This window comes from Artibeus jamaicensis, unplaced genomic scaffold, assembly GCF_021234435.1.
Source record: "Artibeus jamaicensis isolate MK-2021 breed Jamaican fruit bat unplaced genomic scaffold, CSHL_Jam_final contig_354, whole genome shotgun sequence".
Lineage (NCBI taxonomy): Eukaryota > Metazoa > Chordata > Mammalia > Chiroptera > Phyllostomidae > Artibeus > Artibeus jamaicensis.
In genome coordinates, this window is record NW_026521803.1 from 8,969,002 (window position 1) to 8,988,338 (window position 19,337).

Sequence of the window (19,337 nt, forward strand, 5' to 3'; positions counted from 1 at the left end):
CTTTCATGTTAGAAACTCTCTGTATCTTAGAATGAAGCATGAAAATGCTGATTTGAAACTCGGTGTGCCTAGGTGGGATTTATTTATTTATATTAATGTGATGTTGACTAGTGGGCTTAATATTTTACTAGGGTTTCTCATCTTTGGCACTATTGACATTTTGAACTGAATAATCATTTGGGAGGGGGGCAAGGAGAGAGGAAGATGTGTTGTCCTGGGCATTTTGAGGTGTTTAGTAAGCATCCTTGGCCTCTTGCACTAGCAGCCAGTAGCACGCTTCTTCCCTACTTTCCCCTTCCCCAGCTGTTTACAATCAAGAATTTTCCCAGACGTGCTAAATGGGCCCTGTGGGCAGAATTATTCCTAGTTAATAACCACTGCATTAGGGTGATGAAAGTTTTGAGATTTTCTTGAAGAGAAATTCTCCAGTTTCCTCCTTTCTGAGAGAGGAGTATGAACCTGGTTACTAGCATTTAGAAACCAAGCAGAAGAATAGACCTGGACATCTCACATTTTAATATAGAGATTTTGACTTAATTTCTGTGGTAGGCAGAGTGATTGTCTCTTAAAGATGTGCACATTCTAATCTTAGGCCCTGTGATTATGTTATGTTACATGGCAGAGAAGTAAGGCTGCAGATGGAATTAAGATTGACAATCAGCTGACCTTAATATGGAGAGATTATCTTGTATAAATAGTTAATTTAAATATCAAAGAGGAAGGCAGAAGAGTCAGTGTCAGAATGATGCGATGTGTAAAAGGCTTGACTGGCCATTGCTGGCTTTGAAAATGGAAGTGGCTCATGAGCCAAGAAATGCAGCAACCTCTAGAAGCTGGAAAAGACAAAACAGATTCTCCCTCAGAGCCTCCAGAATGGAACTCAACCTTGCTGCTACGCAGTCCAAAATGGTGAGACCCATTTTGGACTTCGGACCTCCAGAACTGTAAGATAATAAATTCGTATTCTTTTAAACCACTAAACCTGTGATTTTTTATAACAGCCACAGGAAACTAATACAATTTCATTGCTTTCAGTGTGATACTTTACCATTCACCCTCAGCTCTGCCTGGCATGTTCATGTCCAGAACCAACCTGGCACAATCTCTCCCAGAATGGATCAAGTCCCACCTACCTTCTGTCAACAAATCCTCCCATTTAAAGCCCCACCAAGTCACCAAAACTATTTGAAGGTATCTGGTGCCACCAATTCCTGAAGTTTTCTGTTTCCACTGCAAAGGTAGACTTGCTTTTATCATTGCAAGTGCACGGCTTCTTCTTTTATTCTACTAAATTAGTCATTACACATCCTTATTCCTTCTTCTAAAATTTGTGGACATCTCTTCTCTGCTATCTCTCTCACTCTTTTTGATTCTTAAGAATTCATGCTGCTCTGACCAGTGTGGCTCAGTTGGTTGAGCATCACTCCAGTTCAATTCCCATTTGGGGCACATGCCTGGGTTGCAGGTTGCTTCTGTGCATATGAAAGGCAACCATTGATGTTTCTCTCCTTTTCTCCCCACTCCCTTCCCCTCTCCCTGAAAATAAATAAAAATCTTTAAAAAAGAAAAAGAACTCATGCTGTTTTGGTTCTTTACTATCATGTTAATGAGGCCTTAAGAACTGATGGATAAAAACACCTATGCTCAACTACCATGTTTAACTAGTTTTATTTTTAGCTGACACTTTATTGGGCCCTTACTGTGTGCTAGATTTTTGATTAAAGCCTTATGTAAATTAAATTGTTTGAATCTTGCCATAACTCTAGGGAGTGACAACAGTTATTTGCTTCCACATTTTGTAAATAAAGCAAATGCCTGATTCAGATGACAAAGCTAATATGAAACAGAACTGGGATGGAACCTAAATCTTCTTGACTCTCACGCCCATTTTCCTAACCAACTATGCAATCTTGTTAATTTTCACGAGCTTCATTCTAGAGTAGGGGGTCAGCAAACTATGGTCCATTGGTCAAATCTGGCCTGTTACTTCTTTTTATTAAGGTGTATTAGAATGCACCCATACCCATTAATTGATTATGGTTTATGTCTGTTTTTATGCTACTATGTTAGAGTTCAATCTGGCCCACAAACCCTAAAATATTTACTCTCTAATCCTTGTGGAAAAATTTGCTGAGCCCTGTTCTAGAAAATAATCTTATTACTAAATTTTCAGGTCATGGTGTCCTCAAGTACTTAAAACTTTTATTTCTGTATCAAATCAAAGGCATTCTTTTTATTGTTCCCTCAACCTTTTGTTAACCTGAAGATAGCAATCTCTGGTCATGGTTAAGAAAGGAAAGTCTCTAAAACCCTTCTCCTTTGTGAAGTCTTTCTCATTCTCAGTCATACTTGCTCTCTTTTCTGTGCTTCTACCTCAGTTATTATAATTACAGTACTTAATGTAGTTTGATTCACATAATAGTTACTAGTCATGATTCCCCTTAGATCTAGCAAGTCCTGGAGCTGAGTATATACTTACTTAACAGGCATTTATTAAATACTTTCAAAGTGTCAGTGTTCTGGACATTGGAGATACAAAAATAAATACAGCAACTTTTGATTAATATGTACCCTTTTTAATTATGTACAAAAAAGAAGCAGCTGAGCATGGAGTGTGGGCCTATGGCCCCTGCAACAATTGCAGCATAATCACTGTTAAGCGCTTGGGTAACATCCATACCTACTAAATCAGAATCTCTGGAGGTGGGGCCCAGTAACTTGTGTTTTTAATCAGTACTTGGTATGTTAGCAGGAAAGTTTGAGAATCACTACATCAGTAGGTAGAAAAGACTGTTTCTAAATGTTTAAGTATTGAGAGAGTAAAGACAGATCTCGCATGATCTCCTTTACCAATTTCTGTCAAAATGTGACCTTGTGCCCTGGCCACGTGGCTCAGTTGGTTGGACTGTAGTCCCGTGCACCAAAAGGTTTTGGGTTCAATTCCAGTCAGGGCACACACTTAGGTTTCAGGTTTGATTCGTGGTCAGGGAGGATATGAGGCAACCAGTCAATGTCTTTTTTACCTCAATGTCTTTCTCTCTCTCTCTCTCTCTCTCTCTTTGCCCCTCCCCCCCTTCCTTTCTCTCTAACATATCCTCAGGTGGGGCTTAAAAAAAAGTGACCTCGCGTTCCTAACTTCTTCCTTCCAAAAGATTACAAGACATACTCAACTGGGAGCATGAACATTCCTCCCATATCTTACTAAACTAGTCTTTTTCACCATTGCAACCATGTACCTGACACAGTTCCTGGTGCCTAGTAGATATCAGTTCTTTGTGTTCAACTGTTGAATATTCAAAGTAAAACCTCTCCAAATTGCCCTAGTACATAGAAATAGGAGTTTTTCCAATTTCAAACTGACATGGTATGAGGATCATTTAAGTACAAGGAGGGTAACATACCCAGGCAAATGTTAGTCACCCCCTGCCCTTGTTTCCTTCCCTTTAAAAACCCTTCCTACTACCACCTCTTAGGGCCACTACTCTTGTGGGAATGTCAACCTCCTCCTCAAGGCTCTGCTAGACCAAACAGAGCCCAGGAGACCAGTAGAAAGGTCAGGCATTACGGATTCTTCATTATTGTAGATAGTCTCTAAAGGCTTTAGTCTTCAGAGAGCCTATATTACATTTAAAAAAAATTACCGACCTCTGTTGGAAAGATACTCAGGTACCTACAATGAGAGGCTTATAACAATGGGCTTTGCTATTCCTGACACAGAGCTACCCCTCCCATTAGAATTCTGAATTATTTTGCTGGAGGCTACAACATTCTGAGCAGTTGGTTGGGAGCTGACGGCAGGTGGGGATAAGTCATCCTGTACAAGCTTAGCAGGGCTGAGCCGCTGTAGCTTGTTGGGCTAGCCTTTGATGCAGACTGGTTAGACAGGTTCCAGATCCACAGAAGAACCGGTTTGACTGGCTTGTTATGCCAACATATTCTGGTTTGAGTCCATGTTCCACAGTCTGTAGAAACCTGCCCAGCCAGTTAAATGAAAGGCATATTAGGTTATCCATTGCACACTGTATATAGCTTAGATGCAGCAAAACTCTTCCACATAGCAGTCGTGTCTAGCAAACTCTAGCATGATCCAGAGAGGTGGCTTCCAGTTGAGTTACTGTTTAAGTTCATAGCTTCAGGGAAAATCAGCAGTGAAACGCTTTCTGCTTTTGACCAAGAGTAGAGGTTTTCCAAAAAACTTAAGGGTAAGTTAATAATTTTTTTTATATTTCTCAATTTTCTCTGCACTTTTGGAAGCTTAATTTAAATAATGTTTAAGAAGACAGATTTTTTTAAATATGATAATACTTGCATTATACCTTTTATGTAAAGCTGGTTAGATGTAGTTTTATAACATTTGCATATATGTTCACTGATTTGTTTGGATAAAGGTTATTTGGTATACTATACACTTTTGCTATACTTTTTGTAAGTTGGGCATGGCTATAGCTATTTTAAAAGCTGAGTTGAATAATTTTGCTAAATATATTTCATCTATTAATAATTCATGTCCAGTCATCTACTTCTGTGATAATATACTATTACATTTTACAGGCTGTTGCTATATGATAACAATTTTAAATGGTGAATCTAATTGTGGATGAAATAATAATTGCTTTTTTAAAGCATAAAAAATTGGTGTTGGCTTCCTTGGTGGTCCTAAGTACATTAAGAGGAACAACTCGCAGCAAGAATTAAGGAGTGTGAAAAACAAAGATGTGGAGTCTGGTAACTGATTAACTATTGGAGCTCAAAAACACTTACTGAGCTGAATAGAAAGGAATGAAGATAGATTTTTGTCATGCTTTATTACACTGAAAAACTTTTGGGGTTAAAGAAAATTTGGATCTTCCTTTCCTTTATATTTGAAAGTTATTATTTTATATCTTTCATGGATCCAATTAATTTACTTTAGGAGTTTGTGTCATTTAAAGTGAAAGTTGCCAGTTCCTTTAGATGTATTTTGGTATACCTAACTACCCCCTTAACATCAGATTGAATTCCATACACAAATCTTCTGGGCATTTAATTTAACATAATAGTTGACATATGAATTTGTTTGGAAAATAAAATAACTTTTAAACAGATTTATACTGAATATTCTATCAAGAGCTATCTGTATACCATTTTAATATGACTTTGCCTTGAGCTGAAAAAGACAGATGCATTCTTTTCATTGTCCTTAGAATCCTTACTTTGTCATTATGTTAAACCTCAAAGGCCATAAGTGTTCCTTTAGGATGTTAATAAAGAATAAATATTCAGCTGAGATTTCATTTTTCTTTGCAGGGAAATCCTTTGGATGCTTTTTAATCCTATTCTCCAAGGCAATTCTGCATAAAACTTCTAATTCAGCTAGATTTCTAAAAAGTCATGTAGTGTTGAATTTTCAAAAGGAATGTGCTGATTCAGCAAACCAAAATTTATTTCTTTCAACATAAACTGTATTCTGACAATTTGGGGGCAAATATGGCTCAAAAATTTCAGTTACTTGAATTTTTCTCTTTTCAAAAGTTTTCAGGCAAAATACAGGTTTATATCAATAGAGTATACTTTTAATGTTTCTAGTAAATCTATTATATATAGTAATATAAAAATTTAAAAACCATATAGTATTTAAATACAGGGCTTACGGTTTGAAACTTAATTTAGGATTATAATTTATTTATTATTTTTTGTTTATAATTTTGAGTAAAGTTATTTAGGAACTAGATGAATCTTTTCATAAAAAAACTTACAGGTTTTCTTATTTTTTTAATATTTAAGCCTAACTGTACATTTTGGAGAGGGATTCTACAATTTTCATTTAATAGAATGTTCAGTTTCAAATATATGAAAATCCTATTAAATGACTTTTACGTACTTTCCATAAATTTATTTAAATATTGATACCTTGTGATGTTTTGATTAAAATTAGGGCTATAATGCTATATCAATCAAATTAGGAGTCTGTGGTTTTGTATGTGTATGTGTTTATGTTTGTTTTATACAGCCCTAAGTTATCTCAGGGACCAGGTCAAAAACTGTTCTACTCATTTAAAAATCTTTTCATTCTTTAGGCCTAGTTGTGGGTGCATTCCTTTGTCTTTATTCCTAGCCACAGTTTCATACAATGACTCTTTTTGTCAACAATGCTAGCTTTCTTAACAGTAACCTCTTTCCTTCCTGAATAGCTTCATATGTTTCCTACTAACTAATGAATCCAACTTCTCATGTTTGGGTTGAATGAAAAGCCCCAAAATGTAGCTAATCACTATTATACAATGTAAGTGTAGAACACCTCACTTTCCTGAATATCATCCTATACTAATGGTTTTTTCACTGCCCTTCACTGACTCTTCTGAATGCTACATGAAATCTAAACTGAATTTCCTAAAAGATTTGTAAAACATAACATTGTGTTATGTTAATAAGGCTTTGCTGAACTAAGAAATTATTTGCCTTTATATTTAAACCTATATCATTTTTGCTCCTAAACTTTTTTGGCATAGTGGTTGAATTTATGGAGTTGCCATTGGTAATGAAGGTGACTACCAATTCAAACCTTAATCTCTTAATGCTATCACAAAATTGTTGTCAAACTGATAAGAGTATCTCACATTTCTTCATATTGGCCTCCCATTCTTTTATATTTGTGGACCCTGTTGTCATTTTCTGACTTAATATTGCTTTAAAGTATCTCAACAGTTTATTTTCTCAGAATGGATGTACATATAAATTTTTTAATTATTTTTGTCACTCTTATGTGGATATAGTTTACAATTTTTCCCAAAAAGCCATTAAAAGTTTGGTTAGGACTGGAAGGAAATTTTCAATAAGGTTATGAAGAATTGCAGAATTCAAAAGCCATGTTAAAGGTGATAGAACTTATTATTTAAGGGATGAATTCTTTTAACAGTGCTTTGCACAGAAGTGCTAAAAAAATGCTTTAAATGTTTTTAACTCAAGGAATTCCAAGGAAATGTGATTACAGAGAACCAAAGGCTCAAATATTCCAACTCTGATTCTTAGAATTAAATATTAGTTTTCCTAACCTCCTTATCTTTTCACAGAGAAAATCCTACTTGAGGGATGCTTCTAAATTTGGTATATTTAGTTCAGTCCAAGTGGACTCTGGAAAATCATCCCTTGCATTTGTTTCTTATCTTTACAGGCAAGAGAAAGGATAGTATGTTGAGAGGGTAATATGTTGGCTTTTGAACCAAACTGAAATGGGTTTGAATACTGACTCTGCTACAAACTAGTTGACCCTTAGGAATTACAGAACCCTCTGAGTTCTCTTTTCTCCATAAGTGAAGGAAACTAATACTATTCTCTAAGAGCTGTTGAAAGGATTACATGATGTGTTGTGTGTAAAACACCCAACACAGTTTCTAGAACTGTGCAGCAGTAGGTGCAGCAAATGTCAATATTCTTTCCACCCTATTAATAGAATATATAATAAATTTCAACAAATAGCTTCAGTAAGAGAAGCCAAACCTTAACTTAGAATATATATTTTATTTTCACCAGACATAAAAATTAAATTGGCAAGATTGAAAAGCATTAAGATTTAATATTGAAAAATATTTTAACCTTATTAAATTAAAAAAAATTAGAAACCCATATAACAGAATCCAATTAAGAGTCACAAAGCCATTGTTAAACATATTTTGAGAGCAATATATGAAGGCAATGAAAAGGTGTAAGTACTTTTTAAAATTCAAATTTTAATAATCTATAGTAAGGAAAGGAACTTTGACGTAGATAAACCAAATTATACCTTACCTGTGTCTAGTATCTGAGTTTTTCAAAGGCATTTTATATCTATTATTTTATATGACATCAAATTAGTTGTCTAAGGATTTCTATATGATCTTAAGATTGTGCTCTACCAGCAATTTAATTATTTCCTCAGAGGTCTAGAATATGTTTTTTCCTCCAAAAGATTCTCTTTCAAATTAAATGTATAGTAGTCAATACTAAATTATATTGCATTTCCTAGATAGCAAATGATAGTGAGAATGAGTCCAAAATGTATTGGGTGTAATAAGACAGAACAGAATTAACATTTTCTAACAATAACATTAATTAGCCTCACAGTCATTAACTGATTAGGAGATGGAGCTAATGAACGAAGCCCACATGGAAGACATTTATGAAATGTATGTCATTAATCAGAGTGGAGTTCAAATAGTGTGACAAAACATTCTGAGACCCAAGAACAGGAAATGGGTTATGACTTAATATTAGAACCAAAAACAAGATCCACTTACAACATAAACTGATCTTATTGAGCTCTTGCAATCAAATTTAATTTCCGTAAAGATGTTTAATCTCTGTATAAATAAGGTTTGTGCTGATAATATAATCTGAATTTACATCCATGGAAAATGAATTTTGTCTTTATCTTAAACTGAAAAGCTTGTATGTAGATGATGATATACCTGAACACAAAAGTACCACTTACCAATTAAGCCCACTAATATACATTCTTATTAAAACCATTTTACTAGATATGTAAGCAATTTAATCTTATATGACTACTCATTAAATTAGTATTTAACTTGCATTTATTTTCATAGATTTAGAGTAAATATTACTATAAATAATTGAAAAGAGGGCAGGGAGTAATATAAATTTCAAAGGTATTTTTAAATGTTTCTATATAAATATAGCTGCTTCTCAACTTATGATGGGGTCATATCCTAATAACCCCTAAAAAGTTGAAAGTATCCTAAATTGAAAATGCATTTAATACTAATACCACATTATAGAATATTGGTCACTTACCCTTATAATCACACGGCTGACTGGAAGCTGCTGACCAGCCTCACAAAAGAGTACAGTACTGCATATTGCTAGCCCCACAAAAGTCCAAAATTTGAAGTACTGTTGCTACTATATGCATATCACTTTCCCACTGTAATGCCTAAAAGAATCTAAAGTCAGGGACCCTCTGTAGATAATTTGGATAGTTCAGGACTAGCAACCAAACCTGCTATGCATCAAAAAATGAACTGGGAAATAGAGAACATTATGACTCATCATGTTAAAGACATACAGTCTTAAAAGTAATCATAAAACTATTATCTTAGAAGTTATTATTACTGACAAAGTGAAAATATAACTCACAAGTCAAATTTTTAGTTTCAAAGTTCTATTCCTTTGAAAGTCCTTTACCTACAGTTTCTACAATGATTGATATTATGAATGAGAAAATCTTCCTTCCAACACAAAAACACTTCAATAAATTTCTGAATGAATCTTGAAACACTGAGAAATACAGTATCAATAACTTGCATAGCTTTCAACAAAATATTTTTGAAGCAATTTAGAGAATTCTGTGGTGAGGTTTTTCTATACAAAACTTACATTTAACATACAAGTCCAAATTTGGAGGGTAGGGGTCTCCTAACTAAAAGTAGATGAAATGCAGTCTGAGATGGTAGGATCATTCACTTTTATGAAGATATTAATATAGAATCAATTTTCAAAAATATAATAAGAACTGAATGGCATTTTAGTGATCTGTTAAGTACTGCTTTGGTCACTTTCTAACCAGTTGTCTGACAAAGTGTAAAACAAATATATGTTGCTCAGAAACAAGTATACTATTTTTTTACTATAATATAGAATTAACTACTGGAACCTGATTATAGGCCAGAAACCTGTGCACTGGACCTGGAATCTGGCTATCCCATAACCTGGCTACAGGCCATTCAGTAACAAAAGTTGTTCAGTACATTCCAGCATGACAACATCAGCCTCTTTTCCAATTTTACTTTTTTAAGATGTGAGCTTTTACTTCATAAATACTCCTTGAGATGAATGACCTTTTCTAGTTCCACCAGTAAGCACACATTAAACATATCTAGCATAAATTAAATGCTCAGCAGTTCCTTGATATAATAAACTACATGTTTAATACTGTTGTTAATGCCAAGTAAGCAATATGAAATCAAATTTCTATGAAGGAAGAGCACAATGACTGAAATAAAAATTGGGTTATCTGTTTAATCCTATTTCTCAGTCTGTGGTTTTAGCTTAATTTATAAGAACATACCATTAACAATACCATAATACTAATTCAGTCCTTATGGAGTCAGTTAGTTTTAATTTAACTCATAGATTACACCCAGCAGAATTACTGCTATAATAATGTACCAGTGTTTCTCAAAGTATACTCTCTGGACCCTGAGTGATGCCTATTGAAATGGCAGATTGCTAAACTCCATCTAGATGTATCACCTTAGAATCTCTGGTAGGTAGATCCTATGAATCTGCATATTTACATGTTTTCTAAATTATGTTGATGCCTAATGCAGTTTGAGAAGCAGCAAAAAAATATTCTCTTGCCTATGAGAGACTGAGCAAGAGAGTAGGAGTTCCTTCAAATCCAACCATTACCACTATCAAAAAAAATAGCTTCAAATGTACACGTTCAACCAATCTCAGGTCAGCATTAACATATTTACAAAGTAGTACAGGCAAGTAACCTGACTCCTATCCATGCGTATAAACTTTCAAAAATTAAATTTTACATTAATAACTTAAAAATAGTGAAATGGAAATCTCATGTTTAACCTTTATATCTTAATTTGGGTTCTCCTTGGGAAAGTAGATCCTAAATCCTCCAGATTATGTGCAAGTCCTTTTTTTGGGACGTTATCCCAGGAACAGTAGTGGGGGATTAGGAGAAGGAAACAGGGAGGGGCAAAGGCCAATACGAGAGTGCATTCAGGAGTTCATCCCTGCCTATGGGCAAATGGGGCTCAATCCCAGGACCTTTTTAGGAGCCATGAAGCTGCAGATATAACAGAGGAGCCTTTATCCATCAGTTCTGACTTCTATCAGTTAAGGATTGCTTCATGAGTTGTTAATTTCTTCACACTTTCAGGTTGTGCTTCTAATTCCAAAGGCTTCAGAAAAGCCCCCAGGACAGAAAATCCAGGTAAGGGGCTGTCAGGTTTCACCTGCATGAATCTGGTTACCACTGAAATGACTGGAGTAAGTGGGGCCCCAAAAGTGTCCAGTTCATCACTATTACAGGAAAAATATGGTCAAAGTGCCTTTTCCTTGGTTTACTGATATAATTTTAATACATTATATAACTAAAATGGATTTTTCTGAGAAATGAGTAAAGCACTTTCAAATGTAAAGTGCAGAACTTTAGCCTATTTACATCTTGATGTATTTGATCCATTCCCACAAAACCTGAGATGCACTGAAATATGATCTTCTGTGAGAAAGGTATTTTCTAATAAACTACATTTCATTTCCTGAATTTGGTTGCCAGTTTTTAAATGGCCAAACAGCAGCAAAATGAACAGTTGGTATGTACTCTGAAAATACTTTGTGTCCAGCAGTGATACAAAGATTTTATTGTTTAAATTTACATTGGTAAAACTATAGTAAAAACAGACTGACTACATTGGACCCTTAAGTAACAGTTCCTATTATAATGAAATGCAGAATTTTGAATAGTACAAGTTTGTCTTGGACCATGTCCAGGAGGGTCTGGTTACAAGAAACAATTCATTATAACCTCTAATATGATCCTAGAGCATGGCTCTGAAGAATATATTAGACAAAAGTTCTAGTCTAATAGATTAAGAACAGAAAACTAAACAGCCAGTTGTGTGCTTTAGTTAAATAAATACTATATTTGTTTGCATAATGACAGCTAGTTTAGCTAAACAAGAAAAAATAGGTATAAATAAAAAATAAGTCTGATTATCTTTTCACTTAACTTGAATTGTTAAAATAATTGAGTTTTTAAACAATCCTCTTTCTTAGCAGGTGGTTAAATAAGCTAATGAATTGATAAAGATGAAATAGAGAAATTAGACTGAAGAGGGGCTGGAAATTAAAAGGAAAAAAGTGGGGACAGACACTGCTGAACAAAACCCAATAATAAGAGGTACTATTTTCAAAAGGAACAATAAAATACACTCAGGTCTTCACTAAATCAGCTCAGATCACAATCAACGCTTCCTTTCTTGGACTTGGACCTTAGCTGATCATAAATCTGTGTTTAGAAAATGATTTCTTACAACCACCAATTTCTGAAATAAACAAATAAATTAGTTTTTTCTTCCTATGCAATTTTGCAGTTGGACTAGATGATTTTTAAAAGTCCCTTGGAATAAAATGGAAATAGCAATATAATAATACTACCTGATTCATCTAAACTTAATTATGTGAATCAAATAAGATATGTAAAAGCACTTAACAAATTGTAATTTAACCCCTTCTATAATTACAAATGTCTTACAATTTACATAGCAATTCAACAACTTCACTATAATTATATAACTAGCAATTAGAAAGATCTCTATGATTAGCTGTGGCTCTTAAATCTATCTATGATTAACAACAGTTTTTTACTCTGTTTGGATATATACATGTAATCATTCAGTCCTATCAACAAACCTGTGAAAAACCCAAAATATATATTATTATTTTCATTTCGTTGATAAACAACTGAGGCACAGAACAGTTAAATTACTTGCTCAATAGGATTATAATTAAAAGTGGAATTCATCAAACAAATTAAGTGGCGCTTCTGCTGACTTTCCAATAGCAACCTATATAATACACTAGTATATACTTATGGTTTCTAGAATTCATGATTCCTCACAGCAGAATCTTTGCACATGCCTTCTGCTTCCAATAGGCAAGCTTCTTCTACCACTCTGCTAATTCCCAGTAGGTATGCTGCCCCAAACTTCTATGAAGTCTTCTTTAAAAGAAATTTCACATATATTATTTCATTGTTACAGCAACCTCTTTCGGACATAGTAAGTATGATTATTCTCATATTTCAGTGGGGGAAATAAGACTTATCTAGGAAACATGCAGATAATCAGAGATAGGGCCAGAGTTTAAACCCTCGTCCTATCTCCTAGCTCAGGATTCCCCAATACCATATGGTGGGCATGTGGCTACATGCCATCAGTGACTGTAGAACACAGTTGCAATTTTTTAAAGCACTTCCTGCTCGGGTCCCTTCTGAGATTACAACATAATTAATTCAAAGCTCTTTACTCTATTTAGTTTTAAACTAACTGCATAGAAGAGTCCACAACTTGTGGCTAGGAAAGGCTAATATAAACATGTTTGCTAATTCCATTACAAGTCAATTTATATTCATCTCTCAAATGTCCACACTTATTGTAAGGCAAGTTAAAAAAGCATGTGGGCCCTAATTACTAAAAAATACAATTATTAATGCCCCCCGAAATCCAAAACATGAACTGACATTGGTCTAATATACTAGGTAATTCCCTCCAACCCTGACTGAGAGAGCCCAGTTTATTTTTTCTTCTCAATTATGATTTAACATTAAATTGCTATCAAATTTGAAAGTCCTTTTAGTTAGCGCTGGCTGGGTGGCTCAGTTGGGTGGAGTGTCATCTTGTACACCAAAAGGTTGTGGATTTGATTACAGTTGGGATGCAAACGAGAGACAATCAATCTATGTAAGTCTCACATTGACGTTTCCCTTTCCCCCCTCTCTCCCTTCTCTCTCTAAAATCAATAATCATATCCTCAGGTGAGGATAAAAAAATGAAAAGCACAGGGTAAGTTTTAAATAAATTTTATGGCTCAAAAATAGTAGGGTGTACTGCAAAGAATATAGATATAAGATTTATAGCCAGAAGATTGGGTTTGAAGTCAACTCATCTACTAGCTTATACATACAATGCTAATCAAACCACCTAATCTCTCAACTTCTGTGGAAGGATGAAAACTGTACTGATTCTACTTTTATGACAATTATTTTTAGATTCAAAAGAGAACCAATGTAGGAAAAGCACTTGTATTTTACCATAGTTAATTGTTCTTGAATCCATTTCCTATCAGTATTAAACAAACCACTTCTAAACTCAGGAATTTCAGAGTACTATCAAAAAATCAAATAATATTATGGCTTATATTATCTGTACCATAATATTCTCTAAGAAGAGTTTAGATAGATTTGTACATAGTTGAGAAGGAAATACTCCTTACTAATCTAAGGTCATGTAATGACCTTATTTTATTAGTTTATACTTAAAATTCCTTAAGGCTTCTGATCATATGATTTATAACCAAAGCCAGGGCATTTTTAGAGCCAACAGAAGCCCTATTAATAATTAGCCAGAACAACAGACATTAACCAGAACTGTTGCTGGTAAGCCAGGGCATATGGTCACTTTACATAAGAAGCATCCTAGATTTGGGAAGAGGAAATCTATTTATTTCAGTCTTAACATCCACGCAAACATAGGCTGTAAAAACTATAGCTAAAAAAGTCCTCTACAAATGCACATTATCATCAAGGGTGTGAAGTGAATTAAAGCATAATTTAATTTCACTATATATTTCTAGTAATTCTGATTATAACTTAAGTAAAATTGAAAAGTATTGGCTGAAACCAAAGTTCTCCTCTAAGAATTTTGGACATAAAATATTTTTGGAATGGTGACGATCAAGCTACCTTAACCCTAAACTAATATCTGGATTAGGAAAAGCACAAACCCAGTATTTAAACAAAGTATTTTTCTCTAGTAAGAACAGGAAAAACTGCGGGGGGTGGGGGAGTGGGGAAGTCAGTTTGAAGAGTGACTGTTTGAAGACATATCATATCTGTAATTTGTGAGACATGAATACATTAAATATTACAACTATTTGCTAGGAGTGAATAAATTTATCAATTCACAAATGGGAAAATTACCATTTAAGATGTGAATCATTATTTTCTTAAAAGTAGATAAAGCAATGAATATTAAACATGTTTGCTCTTGTGAACGTATCAAAGAATGCTTTAATTAATAGACTCCAGGTGGTTTGTTCCTATAGTTAACCGTCATAATATTTTCCACTTACATTATTGTAAATAAAAATTGTTCCCACAATTTCAATCATGGTAGCATTATATAAATGTCCATAGGACAATGCAGTATAGTACTATATTTACTAGATAAAAAAGTAAAGATTAGTTTTTCAAAATTACCAGAATAAAATCTACTTTTCTACTCTAAGGTCTTAGTGATCACTCTCAAATTCTTTTATCATCACTGGAGCAGTTAAACTCTGAGGTTCTTATGAATGAAGGCCAGTGTTCACGGTCAGTGTTGTGTTAACACCAATCTTATAAATGCCAGGGCTAACTAACAAAAGTACTGGGCTTCATAAACCTATCTGCATAGGTATCAAATATTGCCCAAGCAGCCACTGTATTATTATAAATGGATGACCTGAAAGAAAAAGATGACACTTTCCACTGATAACAAATCATTTTGCAATAACAGATCAACATTCTTGATCAGCTCATCATCATTTAAACCTAGGCAACTATGTAATTTTATCAGATATACTATCTTCACCAAATATAAAAAGATGGTTCCTAAATTGGGAAAAATACATATCTAGTAAAATCTTGCCCATTACTGATATGAAATGAAGTAGTTAAGTGAATATTTAATGAAACAAAACTACTTTAATAGTTTATTAAAAGAAATGAAGAAGGTATATGTAGCCATAGTGAAAATCAAAATAAATCTTCTTTATCTAAGCTGGAAATTGGCCAGACTACATGAGGCTAATTTTTCTAATTGGAAACCCATGTATAATCTTTAATGTATATGTAGCACTTTAATGACCACCTACAACTGTCAAAATAAAAAGTGTGATACTGACATTCTTCATGAACATTAAATATATCTTTTAAAACAATTATTAAGCTACTGCTCAACCTAACTGGATCTCAGCACCATCAACTCGAATCCCATACAAAACATTTTGGCACCTGGGGCAAGATCACTAATTGATATATATACCTATCCCCAAACAACACTTGGTAATTACTGTAAACAAATTTCAAACAATTACAGCAAGTGTTCCAGTTGACATATGCATAATTTTTTTTTGTTTTAAAGTCTTATCTTTTAAACAGCCTTTTGTCTTATTCTTAAAATAGTTCTGTTATTCTTAAAATAGTTCACTGGTGTGTTCATTTTAGAAGTGCTGAACAGTATTATTTAAATATTCCTAATGGGTTTATCTATTTATTTTTTTAAAAGATTTTATTTATTTATTTTTAGAGAGAAGGGAAGGGAGAGACAAAGAAAGGGAAAGAAACATCAATGTGTGGTTGCCTCTCACACATCCCCTATTGGGGACCCGGCCTGCAACCCAGGCTTGTGCCCTGACTGGGAATCGAACTGGTAGCCCTTTGCTTTACAGGCCTGAGCTCAATCCACTGAGCTACATCAGCCAAGGCTATTCCTACTGGGTTTAATCACTTACTTTTAAATTTTTGCCTAAAGATACAGGCCTTCAGTGGTGGGGGGAAAGGGGAATGGGATGATGTTGGAATGGGAGCAAAATGGGAAATGCCCAGCACAAATAGCAGAAATAGCCTTAGACTAGGAATTATACATTGTTGTCTCAGTCTCTCATCTCTATCCTGGTTCTTCAGATAAATCACATAACTCATTTCGTTCATTATCTGTACTAGGTCTACGTGGTCTAATACAGTAGCCACTAGCGACATGTGGCTTTGAGCACTTGAAATGTAGCCAATCCAAATTGAGATGTACTATAAAGATAATACACACATCAAATTTTTTAGAATAGCGTGAAGAATGTAGAAAGCTTCATTAATAAATTTTTATACTGATTACATGTTGAAGTATTTTATTTTTGAAAGATTTTATTCATTTATTTTCAGAGAGAGGGGAAGGGAGAAAGAGGCAGAGAAACATCGATGTGTGTGAGAAGTATCAATTGATTGCCTGTAGCACACCCCCAACGGGGGACCTGATCCACAACCCAGGCATGTGCCCTGACAGAGAACTGAATCATTGATCTTTTGGTTCACAGACCAGTGCTCAATCCACTGAGCCACATCAGCCAGGGCTGAAATAATATTTTAGGTAAAACTTATTCGTTTTTTGATTTTAGAAAGAGAGAAGAAAGGAAAGAAAGAAACATCAATTTTTTTTTTGTTCCACTTATTTCTAGATTCATTGGCTGATTCTTGTATGTGTCCTGACCAAGGATCAATCCCACAGCCCTGGCATATGGGAACAACTCTTTAACTAAGCTATCAGGCCAGGGTCATTTCAGATAAATTTAATTAAATAAAATACATTAAGTTAATTTCACCTGCTTCTTTATACTTTTCAAAATGTGGCTACTAGAAAGTTTGAAATTATATATATGGCTCTATTGTGTAGAACTGTGCTAAGACTCCTATAAGAACTAGGAATTCTGAGAATAAAGAAAGCACAATCTCTGCTGTCAAATAACCACCCACAGCCTAGGTGGAAAAGATACAAAAATAATTACAGTATAATGGCGTTAAATAAAGTGATCAAGATATATAAAGAGGTATGGGAGAATAAGGAAAGCTATTTTTGGAAGGGGGTAGGAAAGAGGTAAAGAGCAATTTAGGTTAGCCTCCTGGAAGCCGAGCCACCTGAGTCTTAAAGGATAAGTAAGTAGAAAGGTAAAAATATAAAGGATCGGGGTGAAGGCAATTCCAAAAGATTGTATGGGTCACAATAAAGAAACAGCAAAGGGGACAAAAGAGGAATAAAAGAAGTCTCCTATAATAAGAAGGAAAGGGTAGGGCAGAGGGTAGAGAATATACAAGGCTAGAAAGGGCTCCTGTGACATTTTAAAGGGACTGAATTTTAACCCTTAGGCAACAGAGTGCTCCAAAAGGTTTTAACCAAGGCAGTCCCAAGATCAGAAATGATTTAAATCTCTGGCAGCTGAGTAGACAGTGGATCAAGCTGAACAAGGCTTGAAACAAGAAGGCTGTGGTCTAAGTAAGAAATATCAGCGCCTAACCTGGAGCAGTAAGTGTGAGAATGGAAAGGAAAGCACTAATTCAAAGCTAAATTTAGAAGGTAACATCAGTAGAATATAATTGTTGACTTGTCCTGACTCCATGGAAAGGGGGTTTATTTTATTCTAAGGAAATGAGAAGATCCTAGAATATTTTAGGCAGGGGAAACATCATGTTCTTAGGTTTTAAAGGACTACTCTGACTGCTGTGGGGAATACACTGCAAGGGGAAAACAGTGGAAGTCGAAATAGCTGATTTAAAGAAAAAGGCTATTGCTGAAGAAGAGGTTTGAGATGATGATGGCTTAACCCAGTGTGTTAAAAAGGGGATAGGCAACTGGATTCATGCTTACTGTTTGTTTGCTTGTTTGTGTTTTTTTTTTTTTTGATCCTCAGCCAAGGACATTTTTTCATCGCTTTTAGAGAGAACGGTGACGAATGAGAAACACCAAACGGTTGCCTCTTGGAGGCTCTCCGACTGGTGATAGAACCTGCAACCTAGGTATGTGCCCTGACCAAGATTCAAACCTGTAACCATTCGCTGGCCAGGGCTCAAGTTTCTTTCTTTCTTCCTTTTTTTTTTTTTTTTTACCTAAAAAATGGTATTGCCTAATTCACAGGATTGAGAAAGGAAAAGGGAAGTTCAAGAAGATCACACCCACTGAGCCCAAGCATTTTGTGTAACCAGAAAGCTAGGGTGTCTGCTGGGAGTGACAGTACTACACAAAGGTTTGAGAAAATAGCGAAGGTTTGGAAGACAGCAAAGGAAACAGAAAGAGCGGATCAAAGGCTATTTTAAGGATTAACTGATGCCTTACATGAGGTCTGAAACCACATAATTTTAGTGCTATCAGTCTAAACTATTATGTGATTTTTAACTTCACAACCCTCAGCTACCCAACGGTAGGAGTTAAGCAGAATCAAGTTCCAGTTGTAAAATGGCTAAAAGTTAGATGATTTTAAAATCTATATATTTTCAAAATTCTATAGTTCTAAGTATTTTAGAATTTTTACTGATGCCACACAATTTTTCTTATCGTGGTTAAATGTACATAATACCAGATTTACTATTTTAACCATCTCACCAGGCAACTTTTAAACAAACAACTTAAGCCTCCAACAGATTTTAGTTACGATGATACAGAAAAATCCCATCTCAAGATGGCGGCTCTGAGCCTGGCACGGCTGGAGTCCTGATTTCTGTTCCCTCTCAGTGGAAGCAGCCTCATCTTCTTTATCACGATACACTGTATTCTCCCAGGTATAACATGTACTTTTTGCCTACATTTTTGAGGGAAAAATATGGGTGCGCATTATACATGGGAATAATGACTATGTACCATGGGCACGATGGTTCTGTGTATAATTTGCACAAAAATGTGGGTGTGCATTATACACAGCAAAATACAGTAATACAAGTATTCATTTTCTAAGTATTGAAAAAGTTTGGGAAGCAATGTTCTAAGCCATAAAAAAATGAGAAACCTAGTATTTTTAAAAGGTTAAAAATAGCTGCT

At 34.6% G+C, this 19,337-nt stretch overlaps 1 protein-coding gene across 7 annotated transcripts in view; it reads left to right on the plus strand.

Moving 5' to 3' along the window:
* Positions 1-3,987: 3,987 nt before the first annotated feature.
* Positions 3,988-19,337, plus strand: part of RBBP8 (RB binding protein 8, endonuclease) — a 112,381-nt gene continuing 97,031 nt past the window's right edge. For 4 of the 7 annotated variants that reach the window (XM_037134100.2, XM_037134099.2, XM_037134101.2 and 1 more), the window contains exons 1-3: positions 3,988-4,202; positions 10,877-10,930; positions 18,244-18,322. The gene's annotated coding sequence lies outside the window, so the exon portion shown is untranslated. Of the gene's footprint in view, positions 4,203-10,876; positions 10,931-18,216; positions 18,323-19,337 lie in introns of all 7 variants that reach the window. The other 3 variants (XM_053664294.1, XM_053664295.1, XM_037134104.2) reach the window with 3 other exon arrangements.